Genomic DNA, 27,971 nt, shown 5'->3' with positions numbered 1-27,971 from the left:
TGTAAAACTTACTGACTTAATTTATTCAGTCTATGTACATTGAAGCATTAGAATTTCAGGAACATTTTAAGGTTATGTTAATAGCTCTTTATCCTAGCATCTTCATAATCTTTTGTGGAGATAAAAAATTTAAATTTTTTTAATAATCCTATATTTTCTGATTTAAAAAGTTTTAGGTGAAAGGAGTTTGTTTAATAGATTAGTAAAAACAAAAATAAAAAAAAAACTCCTCATAGGTGAATCAGGGTAGAGAGTAACTAGTTTGTAGCTACAGTAGGACAGTTGAGCCTGACTTGGTAATGCTAGAAGTGTGGCTGCTCCAGTTATTAGTCCGGAAGGCTAAATCCAAAGTTTCCAAGAATTAGGTCTGCAGAAGTGCTAACCAAACTTAATCCTCTCAAAAACTGAGAAGGACATGCCTACCCATATTTCATAGATGAAGAATCTGGGACTCAAGACAATTCAGACAAGGAGTCATGATGCTTTTCCTTTAACTAACACTAAACAAAAGTTTCAGATCTTTCTGTAAAGATTTATAACACTGGTGCCTCTCAGTTGCTGGGTGTCATACGCTTATGCTATCTCAATGGTTTTAGGCAAATAGCATTTTTTTGTGTGTGATGCTGGAAATTGAATCCAGAGCATTCTACGTATTAAGCAAGTATTAATAGCCTGGAAAGCTGCATTTTTTAGTTCCATGAGAAATATTGGTGGTACAGAGGTACAGTTTGTAATGTAAAACCAGTAAGATGTAAGAATTCAATACAACCTCTTCCCTTCCTCCAAGGCCATAGCTTTTTTTTTTAGGTAGTATTTGATTGAGATATGTAGCTCAGGTTATGATGACAGTAATTTCCTACCTATATGTTATTAGAAAGTGGTGGTTAGGTTATGAAAAATGACACAGCCACTGGGAGAAATATGTACTTATGGTCTACCTTAATCTTGCAAAATCTAAATGTGTTTCTGTTCTCCTAAATTCTCCGGAGACCGCATTTTTCCGAAGGTTTTCTTTGGCTTCCTTTCAGATATTATGTTGGAGGATAAATGGAAATAGTGGTCATTTTTTCAAAAGAGCCTAAACAGATACACAAGCACTGTAAACAATGGAAGAAATTTGTGGATGGGTATGGGAAAAAACTATTAAAGAATAATTTTCTGTATAGAGTTCAATCTTTGAATAATTATAGTAAATTCCACTTTGATTTTAAAATTTGCTTTTTTTTTCCTCTAAAAATATGACCAAATCCAGAGAATTATGTGTCCAGATTCCTCTAAGGAGTGATATGAATCCAACACCCACAATTTTGTGTTATTAACGTATTTTACTCTTTTTTTTCTGATAAGCTTGCTAAAGATAATTTAGAACTTCACATGGAATAGACAGTACATCCAAAATCTTGTCAACTTTGCATTAAATTCAAGAAAGTTTTGTTTTTTGTCATCACTTTATGGATATTGATAATATGCTTTTGTTTTCTAAAAGCAAATCCAAATCAAAAGCACCAACATTGCTTTTTTTAAATTTTTTTCATCAATGTGAACATCTTTATTGCCACATTTCAAAACTCTGCTGGGACTGATTTAATAGTTCTTGTTATGTTGCATATTTTTTGTGTTTCTGGTATGATTGTGCTGTGTGATAAATAATTACTCAGCATTTATTTTGCACTGCCATCTGGGTTTGCTCAGAATTAGAACCTCTTGCATTTGCCTCTTAGCGACGTTCCAGCAGTGGACCATGGTCTGCTGTTTGCTGTATTACCACTTTAGGTCATGCTTTTCTTACTGTTCCCAAACTTCCAACTTTGCTCTGCTTTCATAGCAGTTGATTTGTATCACTTACCCCAGTCTTAGTGAACATATCTTCATTGCCCCAAATAAAGTGTTTTATTTGCCTATTGTAAGGGTCTGGACTTGACACCAGGCCATGTACCCTCTATTCTACAATATACTCTTCTAAATCTCATGTGAACTGATTTTTTATTGGTTTGGAGTTAATTAACCCCAAAGTGTGTGTTTCCTTAGCCTTAATATTCAACAAATCCCTTGGATTATTGTGACTTTAAAAAGTTTTGAAGTTTTGGAAGAAAGACAGTATTTAAATTATTTCATATTTCCTGTGTGAGAGATTTTTTTGTAATTAGTGCAGCTCGGTAGTTGCTAGAGGCTTTTGAACTGCTGTGTCTCAAAACAAACTACCAAACTATTATTGTTGTGTTTGACTTCTACTTAAGACAGATCCAGAGGATCTTTGGAGAGTAGGAACCAGGACGTTATGTGACGTACAAACTCTTCAACATTTGCAGCTGTGTTCAACACTATGCTTTCAATTGTTGCCTTGTGTCTGCTGGGACCTAAAAATTCCCTATCCCATGCAATCTGATGATAGAGCTTCTAATTAGTTGGGGGAGAAAAAACAGTAAGCGCAGAGCACAATCATGAATGTAGTGTAGACTTTCAGAAACCAGCATCTGCACTGTGAAAACTTGATCAGAGAATGGGCTGCCACAGGTTTTGCTTCACAAGCTGTTGTTTTGTTGGTACTTTGATAGTCACTGTCAAGTTTGTGACAGAAGGGTGAGAATTTAAACAACAGTATTATTAAAAATACTTAAAAGATTAAAAAATCTTTTTGTTCTAAATACATGTGTTGAGAGATAATTCAATTTTGTTCAAAATGAATGGCTTCATTTTGAAGTTGTTTAATTTTTCACCATCCAATGACCCGAATCCCACTGAGCAACCACCTTCTTCTTTCAGTATAGGGGAAGTGTGAGGCCAATGTATGAGGCCGTGACTGTATCAAAACAAACTTGGTGGATCTGACTAAACAGGCAATTAAAAGAGTATGCATGTTGTAGCATTTCCATTTTTTTCTCCTAGCACTAGCTCTACAAAAATTTGAAAGCATTATGGAGAGGTAGCATTAAAGTATTTTGAAGGGCCAGTACTCCTCAGCCAGACTTCTTCACACTTAATAGCTGTGTGACTTGGGGAAAGTCGCTCCACTTTGTGATTTTGTTACTTCATGTGTAACATGAGGATCATAATATACTTAACTAACGGGATAATTATAAAGGATTAAACGACTTAATTTGTGTCACACATTTAGAACAGATTCTGGCAGAGAATAATCCCTCAGTAAGGTGATAACTGTTATTCTTACGTATAAAAGCAAAAAACATTGGCAATAAAGTAACAGCATGGGTATCCTTAACATTTTGCAGGTATAGGGTGGCAACGTAACCCCCATAATTACGCTGACATCCAGAAAGAAAAGATCACTTCTTAGATACTCTAGAGTAGAAAAATTATGACTTTTCGGAAACCCGAGTGAGCTAATCATACAATTAGATAAAGAACCCAGGATTTCTAATTCCTAGTCAGGTGCTGGAGCATGATCTGGATGAATGATGATGAACAATGGCCTGGCTGTTCAGAGCCTGACCTTCCAGGTCCAAATGGAGACTCCAAAACAAACAAACATGAGTTCTTGTTTTTATTACCCTGGGGTGGAAACTGCTTGAGACTTTGGGGAATTCAACTCATTACTTTCAGTCTCTGAATGTCTCAGGCCTTCTTGAAACTGAGTTCCTGTCATGATACAGTGGTTCTCCATGAAACCTACTTTTTTCACTTTGTAATCCTTAAATATTAGTGGAAGATTTTTCTCCCAGTAGTTTTTCCTTTTATTCAACTCCTCCTCCTGTCATAAACTCCTTTAGACAATCAAAAGTAGTGTATTTGAAAAAAAAAATAATTATAACAACTTTTTAAGATCTACTAATTCTATGACAACAATGCCCAAACTGTTTCTTTTATAACTACAATCATTTGAAAACACTCCTATGTTACAATATACGCTTTTTACACTCTCCAGAAATCTCCGGCAGGGAGAGTTGACTAATCTCTCTTCTCTAGATAACTATATACTCAGAAATTCTGGCAAATTTTAGGATCACGTAACTTTAAATTTGAAAGGTGTCTCTGGGGACTTCACAGAAAAGTGGTTTTTAAAACCATATGCTACGCATTTCTTGGCACTTTAGCAACAGCACGCTGTGGGGCAAAGAGACTGTGGAAAAAGTCTGCCTCATTTTTTCTTTTTTTTATTTCCCCTCAACAGGAATTTTAAAAATATATGTTTAAATAAAAATGGTCAGCTCTATAATATTTATTTTAAAAAACAGAAAGGTTTATCAGTTGGGAATAATGCTTGGGAGATACTGATCTAGAGTAATTTTTCTCTTTTCACCCAGGAGGAAATGAATGCCAATTAAATATTTTAATCTTTAGCTTTTGAGATTTTGCCACAAAATTAAAAACTCAAAAGTTGGAGATCATTTTTTAAGTGAAGGCAGATTAGGAGCACATTCATCATTATGTAGTTTCAGAATTTTCTTTTCTTTTTTCACAGGCCTGAAGTCCAGTTTCCAGTGCTTCATGATGTTGTTACTGAGGAGCACCCAGTAATGTACATCAAAATTCAATTTTATAAAGTAAAAGGAATGATTAGTCTCTTTGCAGAAAGACAGGGTTCCTATAAAGATTGAAGCAGAATTTCCAAAGGTATAATCAAATTGACATTATTTCTAAAATCTCCCTATATTTAATCGATCAGGACTATAATCTTTTCTTTATATTGTACATTGAAATATCCTTTCACTGAGATTTTTAGCAGCAGATGAGTAATTTTATACATTTAGTTTGAGGTAACAGTGTGTTACTTTTCAGAAGAATAAACATGCTTATGTTTGCACATATAAACATTATAGATTGTTTCCATTTTTTATACTAGTATAATATACTAAGTATACTTAGATACTAAGGTATCTAAGTACTTAGGTACTAAGTAAGAGTATCATTAGTATACTAAGATAATAAAGCCACCAAAAAAAAGACCAATAAATTAAGAATTTAAAGATTTCATTAAATAACAAAGTAGGAGAATTGGCTGTAACCTTTGGCTTATGTTTTTTATACACTTTTATTGATTCCTCTAATTGAGTGTTTCGTATTGTCAGACTATTTTTAGTGCTGAGACTATAATGGAGAGAAAGGCACAGTCTCTTGTTTTCAGGGTATTTATAGTCTAGATGAGGAGGTGGGAAAGTGACTACATGATGTTAGTAGGGGTAATAAGTGCTGTGGTCTGAGTGGTTCACGGAACTTCCAGAACACACAGGAGCTATGCAGCCTTTTATCAGTAAGGGGTGGAGACCAGTTGGGGGAAGCTCCCCCTGGAAGTAATAATCTGAAATGAGGCATCAGAGGAAGGTAAGCAAAGGTAACGTGGAAGAGTTTAAGAAAGTTACAGCTCTGTATTGGGGAAACAAATGGCCCACCCCAAAACCCATAGAGGCTATAGGTAGCTTTGTATGGTTGGCACTCAGACTGGAGTGTGTGGAGCAGTGGAAAGAGGTAATATCCTGAATGTTCTTGAGTTAAGCCTCATCCTGGGGAATTTAAGCAGGAATGGCTTGCTTAGATTTACAGTTTTAGAAGACTACAACCTGTGATGTGGGAGAAAGAGTAGAGAAGGGAGTCAGTGAGGAGTTAGGCATTTGTGGGTGGGGAGTACTGTCAGTGTGAACCAAGTAAGAACTGGAGAGGGCCAGAAGTGGATACATTCAAACAATATTATGAAGCTGAAAACCACAGAATTTAAATTATATTTTCAGCTAAAGATGGGGAGGAGTTGAGATAACCTCAGAGTTCCACCCCGGGCCATTGGTGTCTCGCTCAGCAGTTTCCTAACATAATGAGTAGAACAGTGTTTGAAAGAGGGACTGCTACTGTGAGTCCTAGATGGACCAATTCTGTATTTCCTCGCGTTAAACAAATGGAGATGACTCAGAAGGAGTTTTATTTATTCAGAACAGCAGGAAAAAGATCTAACTGGGTGGTACAATGATGTTAGTTGTGGTATGTTAAGGGAAAATTGACTCTGTAGAAGAAAAAAGATAACCTGAGTAGTGCGGACCTATTTTTTTAAATTCACACATGCCTTCATTTATCAGATGGATATTTTCCCCTAAAGTCTATGTGAACTGAAATTTTATCATGTGAGTTTTTAAAAGCTCACTGAAGACATTAGTGTATTAATGAGTTTTTTAAAGTGAAGAATCCTTTCTAGTAAAATTAATATCCTCCTAATTTATCTTTTGTAGAAAGATTTTCCATATTAAAATTTATCAAATCAAGCGATGCCTGAACAGTGTATCCAAAGAGAGGCAGAAAATGTGCCAGGACCCCAGATTATATTGTTTACTATTAAAAAGAAAAACTTCATAAAATGATAGACTAAGAAATATCTTTGCAAATTTTTAGACATCTTTTGGAGATGACAAATTAAGTTTGCTTTTTATTTCATTTTAGGTTATGCGCTTAGAACAAATTGAAGGATATTTTGGGAACAATAGTACAAATTTTTTCCCCTTAACATATTTGCCATTTTTGGAAGTCAGAATAGACAGTTTTCTGTGTCCTAAACTCAGCTTCCATGTAGCCATGTGGCAGTGGAGGCCAAAAATTTCACTTTCTGTACTGTCTGATTGCCAGCTTTAAAAACATACCAACAAGCTAAGAATATCAGATGCTCATGCCTGTTTTTCTATGGCAGCTGAAGGTTACTTCTTACTGTATTATGAGGGAAATATCACAAAGGAAAGAAGTTACGTGAGAAGCATGTATGTAGCAGAAATTGCTTAAATCTTAGCTTCTTTATTTGATAAAGTGAGAAACAAATGAGAATTTATTCACTGATGTTTTCCTCATTTACAGACATTTACCTTGTTAATCGAGTTAAAGATGGAATAATATTTACAGTCTTTAGATTGAGTTTGGATCAGAAAAGTTTCCCTAGTTTTTCTGTTAAGAGAATTGGGGTTCCTAATTGTCTAAACAAAAATGTATGCAATTTGTTACCTGCTGTATCCTATATGATATGTAAAAGTGATAAAAATGATGTGTAGTTTTCTCTCTCAGTATTTGGGTAGCTATATGTTTAGTTCACTTCTGGAATGGACTCTCATGGGTTCTGCTAAAGTCACATTACTAGATTTCAAGCTGGAAGAGCTTTTCCCTTTTACATGTTTAGTTACACACTGGAAAATTTTATAATTAGCAATGATTGCTCCTATTTCAACAGAAATAGATCACATTTATGTGCTGTTGATAAATCATGCCTACTTCCAAGCCAGTTATTTTAGCATCTTAATAATCTATATGAATTTCTTTCATAGGCTAATTTTAGGCTCAAATTAACTATATTCTCAATTTGCAAATATGAAAATACTGAATTGGTTTGGAGTCGTCTGTGTTGGAGATACTGAGTTACTGAGAGTTTAAGGAATTATTCTTCACTTCCCTTCAAGAATTTTCAAACTAATTAAAAAAATATATAGAAGGTACATAAGCTAATTTTCCTCCCATACAGACAGTATTTCTAACCTACATTTTAAGCATTTCTCTATCCTCTTTCTCCTGCAAACATACAAATATGAGGAAAATTCTATCTCCATCTGCAAACACCTACATAGTTTAAATCTATAATTTATGTCCCTCTTACTTGTGGACCTCTCTCTCTCTCAACATCTACACAACTTTGAACTCAAAATGTTTGAATTAATTTATCATCTTCCACAACACTGTTTGCACCTTCATTTTAGAGACAGGGCCTCCCTATGTAGTCCAGGCTGACCTTGAACTTAATATATAGCCCAGGCTAGCCTTGAATTCAAGACCATTCTGCCTCAGCCTCCTACATGCTGGGATTATTGTATGCTGCACCATACTTGGCTATTTTGGCTTTTAATCTGTTTTCTGTTCACTGAGTTTCTGTTTACTTTACTTGCTAAAGCTTTACATACAGGAATCTTCTTGATTTTTTCCTGTGTCTCACCCATGCATTTAATCAACCACTGAATTACTGGAGTTCTGTTTCCTCTGCTTCAATCACTTTCTTTCTCATCTGTTCACTTTCCAGTCTCCACATTTGACATCTAAACCTAAACCTCTACCCCTTCTCATCTAGGCTACTTTGATACTCTCTTCCTTGGTCTTGCATAAATTTAAGGATACAATTCCATTGCTATTTAGATAACCTTCAATAAGTCTCAAGATAGAATTTAAGCTGCTAGGCCAGGATTAAATGTCCCTCTCACTAGCTTCATCTACCCCGTGTCACACTAGTTATTAAGAACTACTTGTAGTTCTTTGACCTGCCCCCCTAGAATTTCTCGTTATCCACCAAAAGCCACCTCCAGGATTAATTCCTTCAAGAGGGAATACTGAGTCTCAGTATGCTTTTTAATGACATTCCCAGTGTACTATGATTCCTTCCTTTTACAGCATGGATGACTTTTTCATAAACAGCAATTATTCATCTGTCTCTGTATTAGACACCAGAGAAGAATCTTGCGTACTAACATTTCATATAAAATTATATGTTCTAGTCTCTGTCAGAAGACTTTTCATATGGGATAAGCTCATGAAGGCCTTGTAGTAGTCCCATCCATACAACAGAACACTACTTGGTAATGAAAGTGAAAATACAATTAGTACTTAGGGCAACATGAAAAAATCTCAGAGTAATTAAGTTAAGAGAAGTAACCAAGCAGAAAAGTATGCATGATATAATTACACTTATGTAAAATTCCAGAAAATAAAAATTAACTTACAATAACAAGAGACCAGATCAGTAGTTGTCTAAGAAAAGGAGAGGAAAGGCAAATGGGAATGATACATATGTTCATAAGTATGTTGTATTGTGTTGATGGTTCCTTAAGTGTATACAAATGTTGGAAATTTTAAACATATGCAGTTTATTGAAAGCCAGTAACTCAGTTAAAAATAACATCAGACAAAGGAATGACTGCACTGATGAATGCCTTTAAGCTTGGGATACAGTGTCACTGACTCAGGCAAAGATGTAGGACCCTATCTGCTACTAGCCATATGTTTTTGACAACAGCACTCCATTGTGTGTTTGGGCTGATGGTTCCCACCACTTACCATATCATCTTTGTTCCTTGTTTGATTCTTGTTTAAGCTGTATTCCCTGCTGCTACACTGATGTGAGATTCAGTTGTTTGGGGGTACTGGGAATAAGTAAAATGTTGGCTCATGTCATTATGAATTATATTCTAAAAGAGGAAAAGAGGGTCCAGGGAAGAGCATTCCTTTACCAATAGTTGGGATGGAGGTGATGAGTTCTATGAGTAACAGTGATACTAGCAGATATAGGCTAGGACTGGGGATACAGGGCTCCTGGTACTATGAATCTTGAGCCACAGGAATCTTTGTGTTAAGGAAAATGGAAAGGAAGGTATTCTACTGGTTACTTACTAAGCAACTCACCCCAAACAACTAAAGCAAGTTTTCTCTGTGGTCTATAAACCCAGAATTAAACACAGTTTGATTTTAGTGCTTAGAAGAAGGCTAAACACCACTCCCCAGCATTCATCTAACTTCTAAATTCCTTTCTCAAGAGATAGAGGCTTTTATTCCACAACAGGAAATGAGAGATAAAATAGAAAACTCTTAAAACTGTGAATGTATTTGAGACAATTTGAGTGGAAGTAGGAGTAAAATCACAATTTACTATTTCTGTTGGGGACAGTTAGAAATTAAGAAGGCACAAAATACTTAGGCTTGGGATGAGAAAAGACTCACAAATACTGATAGAAAGACTAGAGGCAAAAATGACAGAATCATTTTAGTCTTATTCTTCATTTTTGTCAGACAAGTGGAAGGTGAGTAGACCCTACATCACCTCAGAAACCTGGAGTCTGTGGATGTGATTGAGATGCTTACGTGAGAAAGAAGGGCAGTGACTGGCCATTTAATATGCCCTTGGCTATATCAGATCAAAGAGCAGGGCAGTTAGAAAGTGATTCCAGGCTTCAATCAAGCAACCATAATTCTTTCTCTTTCTTTATATAATATATGGGCACAGCACTAAGAAATTCTGAAACATTAATGAAAGGTGTTTGAGAATAACATAATTTCACTCTTATAGTAAGTTTAAATAAGGACAAAATGATTATACAAATGAAAGAACAAATGAACAGAAGGAGAAAAATCATTGAAAAAAAAAAAAAAGAAATGTCTGCAGAATATAGACACATTTTCCTAAGTGATTTCTCCTGGCAATGTGCAAACAGAATTGTTGAAGTTTTTCGGTTGAGCAGAACCATATGGGCTTGGTTTGGGAGATGATTCCTGGCAGCATTTTGAAGGGGGAGGGACATGATTTGACACCGATGATCTGTGAAGAGTTCTGGGCTGGAGTAGTGTTGAGGTATAAGCAAGAGAGTCTGAAGTGCTCCTGACATGTAAAATATGTCAAGACCCAGATACTGATGAAATGTAACTAGAAATGTTTCAGAGAGAAAAAAATGTCAGAACATAAGCAAGAAAAAAATGAGAGAGAGAAATCACCAACATCACTGCGGAAGTTTGGTGAAAATAATTTGTTAAGTAATAAGACAAAAGATAAAGGATAAGTATAACTACCATGAAAACTGGAAAAGGAGATGGCGAGACAAACACTAGCCTTGGCTTATAAATTGTCCCATGACATATTCCTTATGGAAGCAACTCCAGTTAGTTTAAGCTTTTCTTGTATAAGAAAAGGATTCTGGTGAAACTCAGAATCAAGCTAACTACTTTTTGAATAACTGATCATTAGTAGCAAAAGTTAAGAATGATGATGCTTCCAGGGAGTCAGTATTGAAGACTAAAGAGGATTTCTGAAAGAAAATTAAAGTCTGCTTCCGTGTAAGAATAAACAAAATTTAGAGATTCTTGCAAGATAGGGGGCTTGGAAGAAAATGTGTAATAGGCTAATGAGCACAAAATGACTCATCTCTTAGAAAAATGCATGAACAAGCTTAAATATTGCATGATTTCTCTTCCATTAGGAACTCCAAATATAAATAAAGAGCAAAATAAAAGGTAGATAATAGCAAGTAGGAAGATAGATCTTTCTCAAATTGAAGAGGACCAAGAGATGCAAGGGGTTGGAAGGAAAGGGAGAGCTAAGGGAGGAAAAAAGGAATCAAAATATGATGTATATATGCACCAATTGCACACACACAAAGTAAACAGTATGTCCTGCAAACAAACAAATAAATAAAAAATGTGGAAATTTAAATATAACTTCAAAACAGTTACTACAAAGCACTTCAAAACAGTTCTTTAGCTTCCCTCCCACACCAGCTCTGTACCAAGACCACTGCTCTGCTTTGAGACTGTCTTTGACTTCCAACCTGTCATGATGCATGTACCAAGTCACATTGTAAAATAATTTGATGTTCATTTATGGAGAGAGAAAACATTTCCTAAATCTTCTTTCCAGGCCACCTGTAAAGCCAGTGACAGGGCAAGCTAAATAAACAGGAAAGCCAGCATCCTCTGCCTCAGAAACCAAACATTCACACAAGGACCGATTCTCTGGGTAGGTAGGTCAGTCATGATCCACATCTGAACATCTGCTTTTCTCAGCCTTCCCTCTCCCTTGATGTAAAAAGCCTGGCCTTTATTCGTGTGAAAACAGTTCACCTTACGTGTAGTGGAATGGAAGAACATTTAGCAAATCTGGGTAAATGGAGCTTTAAACTTCTGTAAAATGTGAGTAATGGGTAGGGAAAAACGAACCAACCAGATTTTGGATTAAAAGGAATGCAAAGATGAAAAGGAATACATTATGAAGTATTAGACATTTGGGAATTTTTAAAACTCGGAAAATATTCTATATTATTGGTGAAGTTGGCGTATGGGCAATAAAAGGATTAACAGAGCAGGTGAATTTTAGAGCTTCTCACAGCAAGCAGGAGGGGAAGCAGCATCGCATATGTTACTATAAGGGACAAATTGACTTGAACCTCTGGATTTCACTTCATATTCTTGATCTGCAGTTAATTTTTGATTGTAGCACAGACTTGGCAGAAGAATCTGACTTGCTAAATGTGTTCCAAAAGAAAAAAAAAATCTCTGGCATTTCCTGTTGGTTGGAAGCTGTTTGGCTGTCTGCATCAGTATTTAGTGTTATCATTGGCCAAGCACCTTTGCTGGGTAGAAAAATACTGGTGCAAATTTTACTGGCGAGGTGGGAGCAGAAGCCATAAAAATTCTCCATTTCCCTTTTAAAAACTTAACTCATTTGTCCAAGAGGAATGAATACAGAAGGACAAGAGATTTTAAACTTCCCGTACATCTGGGATGGCAGTGTATTTTGACTCCAAGCACAATAAAACAACCTTACTTGCTGGTGGTATATGACATAATGACCCAAATATGTTTTTAAAAAATCATTTATTGCTGTACATAAACAGCAAAGTTAGCGCAAGGGATGATAAAATAACACGGGTAATTCTTCCTTTAGCTGGGAACCATTGGCGGCCCATTAGGATTCCAGATGTAGTTGCGTGTGCTTTTCCATTTGTTTTCCAATGTCTAGTGCTTATGCCCTTGGTACCTTGACGGTGGTTGTCAGGCATGTTGGCTTTTCAGCTTGAGGTCTTCCTTGGAGAAACACACTGATCAGGCTGTGGGCTATAAAGCAGACTATTGTCTTGGGCCCAGTTTGTTGAGAACATGAGACCCGGGGCAGCCTCCTGCCAAAGGTCAAATACCAGCTTGACCCACGTTCCTCAGATCAACATTGGACCTCCCCAGACAAGAGATTCTCCAACTCTTTACAGCAGAAAAAGTGGTTCTACATTTTATTACTCTGTAATAACAGGGATTGTTAGAGTACAAATAAGCTCAAATGCATTTCGACAAACTATTTTGGTAACTTTGAAAAATGATTCACACAACCAAAACCTTACAGAGAAAAAAACCCATTAAACAAGAATAAAATTTATGCCAACATTTGGGAACTGGAAAAAGAGCAAACTCTGTGCCTCGTAGTCTAAGACAACCTGAGAAGCAGTAGTGGGGATCATACTTGTAAAACTGCACTGTACAGATAGAATCATTGTATTTTAGGCAGAAAAAAAAAAAAGCAGCTAAAAATAGAACCATAGCTAATTTAGCAAGTGCCCTGACTGCCAAAATTGCATGTCTGAAATCAGGTGGGTGTTTCTTTATGAGTCACTTAGCCAAACGTAAAATTTATAACCTGGCCTTGTCCAGACTCTAGCAAAGATTCAGAGCATCAGTTTATTACAGGGCTACTATTAAGGATGCTTAAAATTCCCCAGCTTTACACTCTGTACCCCAGGGGTCTAGCCTTAGCTAGTTATGATTGGGCCTGGCCCAAATGTTCCTATTAGGCAGGGATTTAAGTATTCAACAATACAGTTAGGCCCTTTCTGTGGAGCTGAATGCTCTTCCTCACGGGGAGCCCGACTCACCCCTCCTGTGTCCAACAACAGCAACTTCCCTTTGCCTCTTACCACTTTTCACCTGTGCCCTGGCTTAGCAAATCAAGGGGAATAATGCTTAAAGAAAACAAAATAAACAGCAGATGGTTGAGTGTACTCTGGGATGAATAAATTATGGTTGCAGAGGAGAAAAGTGAGCCAGTGGATGCACATGGGTGTATTTGTCGATGACATACAGGATGCTCAGCACGCTGACCTCAACATGTACCAGGCCCACCATCATTAATCACTCTCCATAATCCAAGGCAGAAATTTAATGAGCCCAGGGGATCAGTGGCCCCCTGGAGTGGGAGTGGGAACGGCGCAAGTGAACAAGAGGCAAATACAAAATGCAAAATTAGATCCAGATAAGATGGCAGTGGCTTCTCAGTGCCCAAGAAACTCAAATGCTTTGGAATGAGCTTTCACTCCATGTTGAAGTACATGTTGAAGTAGACAGACAGAATGCTATCGTCTAAAGAACTGCATATTCCGCAGCAGGGTCATTCTCTGTAATAGACAGTAAAATGATTATTCCCTAGGATGTCATAATACCATTTGGGGAATTTTGCTTTGTTGGTAAGTGGAACCCAAGTGTTCAGCTTCTTAAAAATTGAATGGTTTATCAAATCTGTCACCAAGATAAATCAGGAAATACCTGTAACATCAAGTAGTTCCTTTTACACATTTGGGATTTAAATGTAATTTTAATTACATTTTAATTCATCTAAAGTATAATTTGAAAAGTTTGGCATCCTCCTGACCTTTACTCATCCATCATACATTTTTCTCAGTCCAGCTTCCAACATCTCTTACAACTATGTCACTAGATTAAGGAAACTACAATATATTTATGTTTACCAATAGTCTTTGAATAGATTTTTAAATATGTGTTATATACATACAATGGAATGTTATTTAGCCTTTAAAAGGAAGAAAATTCTTTCAGCTGGATTTGCATAGGTGACTCTTGTGGACATTAGGCAAAGCAAAATAAACCAGTTATGAAAAGACAAATACTATATGGCTCCACTTATATGGGGTTTCTAAAATCATAAAATTCATAAGAACAGAAAGTAAGATGGCGATTGTCAGGGTCTGAGAGTGGGGAGAATGGGGAGTTGTTTATTGGATATAGAGTATCTGTTTCGCAAGATGAAATTTCCGAGGATCCATTGTGGAACAATGTGACTATATCTAACACTGCTTGCCAGTATACTTAAAAGGGTTGAGATGGCAATTTTGTTTAATAATGGAAAACTTTGGTTGCATTCTCATTTCCTTTACTTATTTAATGTTAGAGAATTAGAATGGTCCATATCACTGGTATACACTGGGACCGGGAAACTATTAAAGCTGTCCCCAAAACTAACATAAGGATTAATTTTAAAAATAAACATTTTATATGAAAATTTTCAAACATTCACTGGATAAAATAGTACAATAAACACAGATAGTCACTGCCAATTATAATTAAGTAAAATTTTAGCTATATTATAGTTATAGTTAAAATCTTGCCAATTTTGCTTTATCGATTCCTCTTTTTTCTGAAATATTTAAAAATAATGATGATTTATTTTAAATTATGGCTCAAGCACTTATTTCAGAAACTCAGAATGCTTTGCTGAAATATCTTTTTGCATAAAAATGGTGTTTGTGATATTTTCTGTAGAACTTCATATTTTTATAATATACAATGTAGGTAGTTATGTGGGCAAGACACTAGGGATGGCTTACAGTTACAGAATGGAACTGCTGAATAAGAATGAATAAACCCTTAAGACTCAATTTGTTACTGCAGTGAAAGTGTGAAAGTGAAGAAAGGTGAAGTGTTTACTGTTAGGGACTGGGAATTCTTTAAGGAAAACATCTTTGTTTCTTCTGGATACAATTTAAGGCTAAAAAAATTCTCTTTTAAAATGTGACTGTTTTACCTCTGTTGCATAGAGAAGGAGCCTGTGACTTTTGGCAATCATACGCAAGCTGCACTCTTTGCTCATATAAATTCAGCCATGAATTTAATCTATTGACATCTTTTTGTAGTAAAATACTTTCTCCTACTCTCAAATCATAGGATTCTTAAATCTGGACAGATTTTAGCAACTATCTTTTTGAAAGCCATCATTTTAGGTAGTATACAATAACTAGTCCCTGAAAAATGTAAGGACTCACCTCATCGCTAGTAAGTAAATGAACCCAGTCTGACTTCTTTCTTCTCTAAGCCTCAAACGTGTGGGCCCTTGAGAATATTCCAGATTTAAACTACAGCAGTACTGTATTGCAACATAATATACAAGTTAGGGTAGATTAAGTGTCTGCAGAACTTTGTAAGATCTAAGCTTTATAGATGTTAGTGTGATATTCTGTACTAATGTTCTAAATTTTGAAAACCTAAATAAATAATATTTAATAAAGTAATTTGAACTGGGGAATTACTTAGTTACTTTGAACCAAGGATGACTAAAAAAAAAAAAAAAGAGTGTAAGAGACAAAGGGAAAATGTTTGGAAAGTGTATTTTGAAATGATTGACTATAGAGATGTAGACTGTGTGATTAATTATAATCTGTTCAGATTTCAAGAGAAGATATTCCTCGGGACACTGTGTGTATTCCGTCTATCTGATCTCATCTCCTTGTCACTATACAGAGTGTCATATCATTGCTTTATAAGCATGTGCAAAAAGGCCTACTGCCTTGAAAAGCTCTGCACTGTTGCAAGGTGGCTCTGTTTTAGGATCCTGAGGAAATGGGGGAAGAAGGCCATGAAGAGGCTTAAAGATGTCAGTCTTCTTCTGAGTAAGTGTACGTGACTGGAGAAACAAAGTTTGTAGAGAATTTCTTTTTTCGATGGATTATACTGCTTAACAGAGAGATCTTTCACTAAATAAATTCTTGAAATCCAGATTGGGCCCATTCAACCCAGCTAGTCTCCCCTGGATATCTTCAGGAGGAATTAAAAGCAACATGCCATAGTGATATTACATGCACCTATGTTTATAGCAGCACAATTTGTAATAGATAAATCTTGCAAACAACTCAAATGCTCATCTAACAAGGAATGGATAAAAAAAGATGTGTTTATATAACAGAGTACTACTCAACCAAGAAAAAGAAATAACTTTGAGATTTTAGGTAAATGGAGACCATACTCATAAGCAAAATAAATTATATTCACATGTATAAATGTTGTATTGTCTTACTAGTGTGAGAAATTGAATGAGTGAATAAGGTCCAAAATGTACAGTAGATATTGTGAATTGGAAAGAAACTATTCAAAAGAAAAGAGAAACTATGATGAGGGAAAGATGGAAGGAAGGAAGGGAAAAGGAAAATATATATATATATATATGTGGAAGATATTTAAGATAGTTATGTAGCTAGTTTCTCTTATTCATTGAAAAGAAAAGTTGGTGCTACTATTGTTTGGACAATATTTCAGGCCTATATCTTGTACTCTGAGTAACTACTCTGAAGAGAACAATATACAGTGTATTAATTACTGTTACTCTCCTGTTAGCCTGTTTTGAAACCTTTTATTTTTATTTCTATTTTTCTCTTTAAAATAAATTTTTAAAAATCCAGATTGGAAGTTACTGCCCATCCCTAAACATCCATGCTGAACTGTTGGAAGACTGATTCTGAGCACGTTGGAACACCTGGTTTCAGCTGAACTGCTGAAATTTAAAAACACTGGGCCAACTTGGAAACCGCCTGTCTTTGACCTGAATTCAGCCTGATCAGCTGGTGGTTTCCGTGGCTGAAGGAACACTTATCAATGGTACATGTTGACCATAAGAGGCCCTCTGTCCCTGCAGTCACTATGGATGTCCATTTTCTCCCTTTCAGTGGCAAGTGTGTCCTTTCTGAAGCTGAACAAAAAGTGAGAAACATAATCTCCTAAACCAAAAAATAAAGAAAAAATAAAAGAAACAACCGCCTCCAAAACAACAAAAGCCCTCAAACTAAAACTAATTAGTGATGCTGCTTACTTAGTCTCAACCAGATTTTTTTTCCCCTGGAATTCAGCAGAAAAGGTAAGCAAAACAACAAATTACATATATTTTAAGAAGCTAATAACAGAAAAATCAGAAAGTATGCATATATGGGACAAGGTAATTTCACTGCGGATTCAGAAAACCTTTGTTCCTGAAATGGTACTGATGATATCATAGCAAGGGTTATCGAAAAGATGATTTTCCAAATGGAAGAATATCAAGAATACCTGAGGACTAGGGAGAATTTGAGGACTCAAAAGAAGCATTTCAGAGTAGGGAAGATATTTTCAGGGAGGGAGGCTCTACTTTTAGCCTAGGGTATCTATTCTGCTTTGACACTATGGAGAGCACATGTCTACAGATAACAGAGCAGTTTGCCCTCTTTGATGTGGCAACTAAAGATCTACTGTTTAGGTGGCTCCAAATACACCCAGCTTTCTTTTTATGCTGTAGTTAATGACATTTGCCCACTCACAACAACTTATGTAACAACAGCCGCAGCCTTTGTATGTCTTAAAAGGAAAACATTGCCGATGCAAAGGGTAGAACATTTCTTTGTCGTTGCCCTACACTGCAGATACTAAGAATGTAGACTGGCTTCACGTGCCCTATCATTTCTAAGGATCTTGGTTATTAGAATCTGTTATCTGTTTGAAAGGAAAAAAAAATATACCTTTCCTTAAATAGCCTATTTCATTGCTTTCTTCTTAAATACTAAGGTAAACGCTACATTGTTGATCTAGGTCCATGGGACAGTTTATGAATGAAAATCCCTAAAATGACATATTCTCCTATTTAAGAAATATTGGCCCTCCAAAAAAGATCATAATGCATGAACATTTTAAGAAAATAAAACATCTAACTTTTTTCTGTTACTCTGATGTTCTGACAAGCACTAGTAATGGACAAGGAACAGGGAGAAATATTATTTAGACTTAGGAAAGCTACAAAACTTTATCCCATTGGAAAGGTAAATATATCATGTTTTTTGTTCAGCAATAACAATTACAAGAAGAGACTTGTAATTGACTTGGCTTGTAACTTGGCTGAGACTTTCCCAAGATTTAAACCACCTAAGTAATTTTGCTCAAAATATTAACTTTCTAATGTAATTTCCCCTCTCTTGTTTCTTTCCCTTCCCTCCCTGCACCTCTTCCTCTGTCTGTCTCTGTCTCTCCGTCTCTGTCTGTCTGTCCGTGTCTCTCTTCCCCAGCTCCCTGAACTGACTGGAATGCTCTGGAATAAATTAAAATATTTCAAAGATGTGACTATCAAAGAAATGTCCTGTAATTTAAGCATTTGTTTGCCTACCCAGTTACCAAATATACTATGACAGTAAAAAGAATAGCATAGCATAGAACTGACAAAAACAGACACATAGACCAATGAAGTGAAGAAATGGCCCAGAAACAAAGCCACCCAGCTACAGCCTCTAATTCTTGACAGTTTCCAAAATCATAACTCAGAGAAAAGTCAGGTTCTTTACCAAGTAGTGCCAGGAAAACTAGGTATTCACATGAACAAGATTGAAAGTAGATCTCTCATCTTATACAAAAAATCAACTAAAAATGGATCAAAGACTTAAATGTAAGAACTAAATTTTTAAACAGCTAGAATAACAAACGGGAAATGTTTCAGGAATAGGAGCAGGCAATGACTTCCTCAATACCATGTTAGTACTCAGGAAATAATAGCAAGAGTTGAGAAGTTACAATGTTTCTGCACAGGAAAGGGAGTAATCATGAGGGAAGAGACTGCTTAGAGAATAGGAGGAAATCTTTGCAACCCAGTCTTCTGACAGAGGATTAATATCCAGAATATATGAAGAAGTCAAACTTAACACTACAGAACAAGTAAACTACTCAACAAAACTGCCAGACATTTCTTAAAGAAAATAAAGCTAGTCAATAATTATATGAAAAATATTCAATATTTTTAGCCATCAAGGAAATATACATTGAAACTATACTGAGATTCTACCTTGCCCAGTCAGAATGACTGTCATCTAGAAAACAGAAAGTAATAATTGCTGGTGAGAGTATAGGGAAAAAGGAAGCCTTATACATGATGGAACTGTAAATTAGTCCACTTACTAGGAAAATCAGTATGGAGGTTACTTATAATGTAAAAATAGAACTATTGTAGTATCCAGCGATATCACTCCTTGGTGTATACCCAAAGAAATTAAAGGGAAAGAAATTAAAGTCAGCGTACTACAGAAATAACCTGCAGTCTTATGCTACAATTTATGTAACCTTATGGAGTTAGCAGACAGGCCTATCGATGGATGAATGGAAAAAGCAAATGTGCTATATATACACAATAGAGTATTCAGGCATAGAGAACAAAATCATGTCATTTTAGGAAAAATGGGTGGAACTGGAGATCATGTTGTTAACTGACATAAACCAAGCAGACTCAAACAAGTATCACATTTTGTCTAATGTAGGAACTAGGTAAAAAACAAAACAATATGAAAGTATAAGGAAAAAGGGGAAGGCTATCAGGGAGGAAAGGACAGACGGTAAGAGAAGGAAGTGGAGAGTTGTATGATCAAAGCATGTCGCATGCATGTATAAACATGTCTCAATGAAATCCTTATTAAAAAATGAAAAATACCCCCTATTTTAATGTCATTGTTTACTCATGTATTTAAGCATCCATCAGTGACTGTAATGAAGGTTGACTTAAAAACTAACAGGGGGCTGGGGATTTAGTTCAGCGGCATAAGCGCCTGCCTTGCAAGTGTGCGGTCGTGAGTTTGATCCTTGGTACCGATAAAAAAGAAAAAGAAAAAACAAACAAACAAAAAAAACTAACAGTCAGAATAAGGGGCCAAGACTTTTGGTCTTTGTTTCTTCAGAGATTTCATGTCTTGTGTCACATAATATTTTTAGATTTTTTATTATCTAAAATAACTTACTGGAGTATCACTGAAAATAGAACATGAAACACCTGTCATTGACTTTTCCTGGTTTATCATAAACAAGCTGGAGCAGAAATAAGTTGCTGAAATAAGAGCAAAATGGCACAACTGATGATGACAGAAGAACGAGGAGCAAACATCCACAAATAAGAAAAGCAATTTAAAGTACTTTGAGTAGGAATTTATTTTATTCTGAGAAATATGATACAAACAGATCTGTTAAAAATATTAATTGCTTTGTCTTTTCATTATAATTTTTCTATTTAATCGTTACTGGCATGCCATGGTTTAATTTTTTAAAAAATAGTCTACTGAAATCCCTACTGCTTTGGGAGCTCAAGAAGTAACTGTTGATTGCTTTTCTTAAAAAAAGGTCTCTGTACAAAAATATCTTTTCAGTTATCTGGGAGTTGGGATATAGCACTCCAGGAATATTTGAAAAAGTTGATTATTTTAAAGTTAAAATAGTAAACTGTTTTCTCAGTATAGATACTAAAAGTTATTGCCATAATGTAATTATGTATTGTGCCATTATGTCTTGAAAGATTTAATCAATTGGTATTTGAAAAGGTTTTTAGGTAGTTTTTAGAAGATTACGTTTCTGGAATTTTTTATACAGTGGAATTTCTGATGCTACAGTAAATTAAAAAGTTGGATGATTTTCATGTGATATCTTATTTCACTAATACAGAACAACCTTGAACCACACTAGAGCAATAATTACTTAACCTAAATCAGAGACCAAGCCAGTCCAAACAGCTGTTTTCATTTTGTTAGGAGATCCATTTGATTTACTCTTTTAGTCAGCTTTCATTACTGTAGAAGACAAAACTTCACTTGAGTTTTTAACCCTGAATTCTCTGCCTTGTTTGCTGCCTGCTATAAAATTGCATGGTTGAGCTGCCACAGCCGCTGAGCACACTCCAGAGCTACTGTAGTATCGTGGGAGGCTCCACTTTGCTCAGAATAGAGGAGCTTCTTGCAAAGGCATATAATCTGAGACCTGCCCACTGTGGAGGAGAGAGCTAGAGAGAGAGCCAGAGAGAGAGAGAGAGAGAGAGAGAGAGAGAGAGAGAGAGAGAGAGAGAGAGAGAGAAACAGAGAGAGAGACAGACAGACAGACAGAGACAGAGACAGAGAGAGAGAGACAGAGACAGAGAGAGACAGACAGAGAGACAGAGAGAATCCAAAAATAATTAGCAAAAATTCATCATCAGTATTCTGATTAGAGGCATAGTCTTTTGGGGTTGAAACATGATTTGAGTTCCTATAGAAACAGACATAGTTGTATCATTGCTCAGCCATTTTATATGCTGGGAAAATGAATGTCAGAAACACAGAGATAGAAAACTGAATTCAAATATGAGTTGCTGGTAGGTGGATATATAGGTATTATGTATCAAATAATTACTTGTAAAATTTATTTCACATACTATAGCATGACATCATTTAAACTGTGAATTCGGTCTCCCTAGAATAGGTAGAGAAGAGGACGCACCAATATTTTGTGGTTACATAGCTTTGTAATTCCATAATCATGTCCCTGTTCCCCTTGGTGAATGTAAGATGGACCTTTGTAATTTCACGGAGAAGGTAGCTTAAACTATTTTCTAAGATTGCTGTCACTTAGGAAGAAGAATCCTTGAAAGCATTGGCATGGATTAAATCTGTTTTTCTCTTTCCTTACATCACTGTGTGTGTACTCTTTAAATAAATAGAACCTGGCAAGACAATAGGTTCTCCTGGCCACTTGGATTAGCAAAAATGGAACAGAGTACACATGGACAGCTATTTTTATCTGCTACATAGGGCCACATACATATCTGAGAGTGGCCCCTAGGATTATATTGCCTCGGGATATTGTAGCTGTGTTTGTGTAGGTAGATTTTATGTTTGCACAATGGCAAAATCACCTAAGGACACAATTCTTGTAACATATTTTGGTCAATAAATGATACATAACTGCATTAGAAATTGTAACAAACTGTTTGACTTGTTTTGCTATATCATAGACCAGCATTTCTTAACCACATCACTTCCAGATTTTACAGAATTTGTTGAAGAGTTTCATAGTTAAATTTTGTAAACAGTTTCTTAGAGCTCACAATATAGTATGTCAGCTGAAGAAAAACATGTTCAACCAGTTTAATTCTGTGTTGCCCAAACTTATTTGAGTATGAGACATTTCTATACCTTCATGTGATAGTATGTATCATCTCATGAAACAGTTTTTCTTTAGACACTAGTTTTGGGTGGGCCATATACTATGTAGATGAATAGGTGGAATTTAAACTTGGTAATCCTTTTGGCACCTATTTTTTAGATAAATTAAAATAATTTGGAAGTCTTGCTGTTGCTAACAAAAACATTTGGGAGATTACAGCCAGGACAGGTGTTTCATGAATGTCTTTTATTGAGGAATAACCATTTTCACAAAACCCAGAGTACTATAGTGGTCACTCTCCTTTTTCTAGTCAGTTTGTAGTCAGGTTGGAAAACAGTCTTATGGGAAATAATTTGGAATTAATTATGTGTAGAAAAATAAGAGTTGTTTCTTGTGATGCAGTAGGATTTCACAAAGAGCTTATGGCTTGAAGCTAAAGCTGAAACTCTAATGTAGCAAACCATGAGAGGAAAGCTAACCCAAGAGTATCTTTATATATAAAATGTAGTCTTCGAGAAGAAAGCTAGTGTCCTCTAGGTGCTTTCCTGTTACCTCAGATACAGTGGATTTAGTGGATTATGTCTGAGCTAGCTCCTAACCCAACAGTAAAGTGTAAATAGCTGTATGCCTGGATGATTTTCCTCTTTGCTACAGGTTCTGGTATTTACCACCTTGTTTTAGTCATACCAGTGTGAGTTGATGTACTAACCTCCTCATGTTACCTCTTGTTACTTTTATTTCCTATTTTCTTTTCTTTCTTACTTATTTTAAATGTGTAAATAGGAGATATTAAAATTGCATATGCAGCAAGCACATCAAAGAAGCTTAAGGCAAAAAAAACTCTGTTTCAAGTTTGCCCTTTTCACAGTCAATTTAATAAAATATGATTGACATTTGATAATAAGTTTGTTCTATAAAAATAGGGTGAAAGTCTGAAGAAAGGCTTTTTAATTTTAAAGAATGTGGTGTAGTATTTTTGGGCATAACTATATTGTGTTGTATATATGTCTCTGTATTTTCATTTTAAATGAATATAAGTTGTTCACTCAATGTTGACACAGACTTTTCAGCCTTGCAAAGGCTGACTCTGAAACAAAATTAATTTTGATAATCATATTCACTAGCAGAAGAACATTAGCAATGCTTCTAATAGCAAGTATCGTACTATTATTATCATTACCACCAGTATCCACAGACCACAGTAATCACAATGATGTCTTTTCATTGTGTCATACTCTGTAGTTTCGAAAGTACTTTTATTTATGTTACTATATGGTATTTTGAGAAGAATTCTAGGAATTAGGTCAGTGTGGAAATATTATTTATATTTTAACAAATAAGATGAAAGGTCCTGTGACTTACCCAGTCATACAACTCATGACTGCTGAAGCTCACACTAGAATTTCTCTGAATTCCAGGTTATTTCCTATTTCTCTATTTGTCCAATGTACTTCAATTCTAAGTGTCTGATTTAAATATTTTATTAAATATATTGTTTACCTGCTACTCACTTAAAAATAGTCTTCTTTTTAAACATTTTAAAGACCCTATATATGACACAATGTTAATTTTCAATATACTTATGTATCTAATGTACTTTATTTTTAGGTATTTGTAACTAAATAGTTGCTTATAAACTAAAAGATTTAAATTTAAAAATGTAAAGTGTTTTGTAGTATTGTGCTTTTTCATGAAACAATGAAAACCTTGGTTCCGCATATTTGAAACTAGATACATAAACATAAATTAATTGGAGAGTCTAGAGTAAAAAAGAGTTGAATTTAAAGTTAAGTATGTATATTTTAATTTTTTGCTTAGATGTTTGACTAACTTTGCTTTTTCTGCTTATATCAAGTACAAATGAGCCAGAAAGGAAAGATGTCCTCAATAAAATGGTTATTCCTCAATATGTACACTGTAAATAATAAAGCTGTTGGCCAACTTTAAAAAGAATACTGTTTTGTCCTCTAATAATCCTTATAATTCAGTAAGGATTTATCTTCATCCCAAAAAGTAAACATATTGAGAGAACTACTTTGCTTTTTGTCTAGAAGATCATGCAGACTTCAATTGGAGAATCTGTTGGTAGAGGTTGGATTTAGTTATGCAATCTGTTGACTTTGGTAAATAAAGATGTCAGTGACTCATATTAGTGGGATGTGATCTTTTAAGTGTGTGTAGGTTTATTTGTGGATTCCACAGAGCCATCAGTGTACTGCCCAGCTGACCCTAATTGGAACCAATGACACTTTCACAAGACAGTTGACAGGGATTAGGATGCAATTTTTAACCTGAACATAGGAGGCACAGGGAATCATGATCAATGCAAATTGATTGATGCAGTTATAACCCAAAGCACAGGAGAAAATAAGATGACGCCACAGGTCAAAATTCTAATAGCAATGCTAAGCGTTATAATGAAATGATGGATTAGCTCAGTTCGGCAAAATTTTACTTATTTTTCTCAGATTAACACATTTTTATCTGCAGGGACCTGAATAATTATTTTATTGTTGCCTTCTGTTTATGGAGACGCGGTGCTGGTCAGTAGTTATCAAGGCCTGAATCAAAACTTATTACTCCTGTTCAATTTAGCAAATCAACTTATGGAACACCTACTGTGTTATGTACTGCTGTATATGTACTCTTTTGAAATTCAAAGTGAATAAAACATGGTCCATTGTCTCAGGAGATCACAGACTAAGTCAGAAGAAAATCCTTGCAACTATTGTAGTTTATTATGGAAAGTGCTGTATTAATGGTAAAGAGCAACATGGGTTGGTAATGAAGTGAGTGTTCTATGACAGCCTGAACAAGAGAATTATAACAGAAGTTGAGGAAATACTGTGTGAAATATCGATAGGAGTAAAGAATATTTGAAATGGAGTTCTGGAATTTGTTATTTATATTTGAGATTGTAAATGCTGAGATTGCATTTGCGAAGGCATAGTTTTAGAAAAAAGTTAAGTTACTGATGAATAGTAAATGAAGAAAAGGGAATCTTTTGGTTTTAAATTTCTTTTCTTCTGCTAAGGTAAGTTGGTCTTCTTTCTAACAGAGGAAGTAACTATGAACTCTTGACCAAAGGTGCAAGGAAATTGAATCTTTTAAACGCTGATTTTTTAAAGGTCCCTCTTGAACTTTAGTGATGGAGCACCAATTTAAAACAAATACACCATTCTTAAAGCAGCAAATGGATGCCCAGTTGAGCCCTAAGGCTTTTACTTTTATTTAAAAGTTCAATCTGAAGTTTCCTGGACGCACAGTGGGCCCCTACATACTAATCTATGCTAGCGAAAAGTTCAACTTTTAGAACACTTGGAATAAAGATTGACAGTGATCTCCTTCCAGAAAACCAATTTCAGCAAAAACTGTTATAGAATGTCACTTCAGTTTTCACTAGAGGAACAAAATTCTTTGGGGGGGGGGGTTCAGTCTGTTGATTGTCATGGTAAATAGCAGCAAAGTTTGAGGGCTAGAATGGTGGCCTAGAGAAGGCAATATACCCTGTAGATAATTGCCTTAGATTAGAAATCAAGCCTACATCCAGATTCATTAGGTTATCTTATAAAACTTTCTTTAATTTAATAATTAATTTATGCTATTATTGTTGATTAACAGTTCCAAATACTCACCTGTGTAGATTATTTTACAAAAATGATTTGTTCTAATTAATTAATTCTTTGGCTTCTTTGGAGGAGGAGATTTTAGAATATTTGAGCATAATCAGAAGTTCTTTTCCTAAACCACAGAACTGAGTAAAGGCTAGTATCTCAGATTCCAGAGCTCATTAACTTGTGATTAGAGTAAAATGGAGGATTAATCAAAAGTGTGTGTATAGGCTAAACAACTGGGAAAATGCAGAGCAAGAAAGGTTAGACAAAATAAAATAGTTGCAACTTAACGTTTGAAGGAATTAGAACTCATACTAGACTGATAGTAGTGGAAATTAAAACTGCAAAAAGAAATCTAAGGTAAATGCAAAAGGAAGGATGGGCAAGATCAGGTAACAACTGACTGTAAGTGGAGTAAAGTACAGGGAGGAGGGTACCAGTCACAGATAGACAAGAAGGAAATAGTTAAAAAGCAAAGATAATTTGCTTGGGATAAAAGGAGAAAATAAACTGTTGGTTTGGGACCAACTGAGATAAACTTTGCTAAGAAGTTGAAGATGGAAAGATCTCATCTATTGATAAAAACAATGAAAGCTTAGCTCACTGAACTCACTACTGGCTTTTAAATGGAATTGACCATTTGAATCCATTTGGTTTGAAATACTAAGTTGCCTCTTTGTTTCTACGTTTCTTACTTTTGTTGTGTTTCAGTAGCAATTTGTTTAACTTGAACGACTTGCTTTGTTTGATCAATATTGAAAACTATGTTATGTTGGATTTTAATAATGGAAAATTAGATTGCTTTTCTAATGAGATCAGTGTTTGTATCTAATGTGTACAATTATTCTCATTACAAAATGAGTTTTTATATAATTAGCTATGCTGTTCATTCTACTTGTTATATCCATTATACACTATTTTACAAAATAGTGATCTGCATTGTACAAAAATGTTGAATAATCTTTCAAATTTCTTCTAACTCTTCCATGGATTTCTAGAGAATGTTTTCTTTTTTTGACTAATAAAGGCATGTGAAGCCTTGTGAGAAAAGATTCCCCAGGAGACATCTAATTCTCAAGAAGTTTATTTTAGAAATAATGCCCACCCACGCATCTCTGTTATACAACTTTGTTGCGTATTTTCAAGGTGCTGTAGTTCATTTACAGCCTTACCTCCAAGGAGACGTTAGTCCACGTCACATTATATTTCTGATAGACTTTGCTGAACTTGTTGGAATCTCTAGGGAGTATTCAACTGGGAAAAAAGTCTCTTCTGTGTGTAGTTTTTTTGGTTCCTGCTATCTCCTGCTCCCCATATTTGTGTTCTGTATGAAGGGAAAGTAGTTACTGGGGACAGTTAACAAAAGCACAGGTTATGTTGTGGTTCTTTTTCTGGAACTTACTCAGGTATCAAACTCTCTTTCCTCCCCCTACCTCTGGGCCTACCAATTTGCAAGTTGTCCTAGCCTAACTCAAGCAGGGATTTAAAATCTGCTAGAGAGCTCAGACTGTTGATTTACAGAGCTGAAGTCTGCACACAGGAATCATCTGTAACAGGATTCTTTGCTCCCCTGAGAGACATTACATAGCAGAGCTGTAAATTACTAAAGAAATAGAGGAGGGGGAAGAGGAGGGATGGAGAACGTGCTCTATAAAAATAGGATATACTACTGACTGAGGCAGTTGCCTTTTAACTTTTTATCTTTCACCATAGAATTAAGCGGTCTCCCTCAAAAAATAAAGACTGTATAATTTAAGAGTTACAAACACTGTATGTGTTGTCAAATTATGTGGTACGGTTTGATTTGTTTTTCTTTAGTAAATTCTGCCCTTATCTTTTCTACTGGACTTTTTAAAAAATAAGATACTACTTTTCTTTATACCTATATAATGGGTT

At 35.3% G+C, this 27,971-nt stretch overlaps 1 protein-coding gene and 1 long non-coding RNA gene across 7 annotated transcripts in view; both read left to right on the top strand.

Moving 5' to 3' along the window:
* Slc25a21 (solute carrier family 25 member 21) overlaps positions 1–27,971 on the top strand; it is a 464,613-nt gene that overhangs the window by 103,954 nt on the left and 332,688 nt on the right. The window lies entirely within an intron of this gene.
* On the top strand, positions 9–21,635 carry LOC134475581 (uncharacterized). 5 transcript variants are annotated; one of them, XR_010046777.1, is made up of 4 exons: positions 9–4,572; positions 11,366–11,468; positions 16,024–16,178; positions 16,959–21,635. It is a non-coding gene; the product is annotated as an uncharacterized LOC134475581 (long non-coding RNA). The 5 variants fall into 5 exon arrangements; XR_010046781.1 differs by having other exon boundaries at positions 19–4,572; positions 11,366–11,464; positions 16,024–16,172; XR_010046758.1 differs by having other exon boundaries at positions 23–4,572; positions 11,366–11,464.

Source organism: Cavia porcellus, unplaced genomic scaffold (genome assembly GCF_034190915.1).
Source record: "Cavia porcellus strain 051 isolate PalLab524CR breed Dunkin Hartley unplaced genomic scaffold, mCavPor4.1 scaffold_1, whole genome shotgun sequence".
Lineage (NCBI taxonomy): Eukaryota > Metazoa > Chordata > Mammalia > Rodentia > Caviidae > Cavia > Cavia porcellus.
The sequence above is the reverse complement of the archived record's forward strand: the minus strand, read 5'-3'. Positions and strand labels throughout refer to the sequence as shown.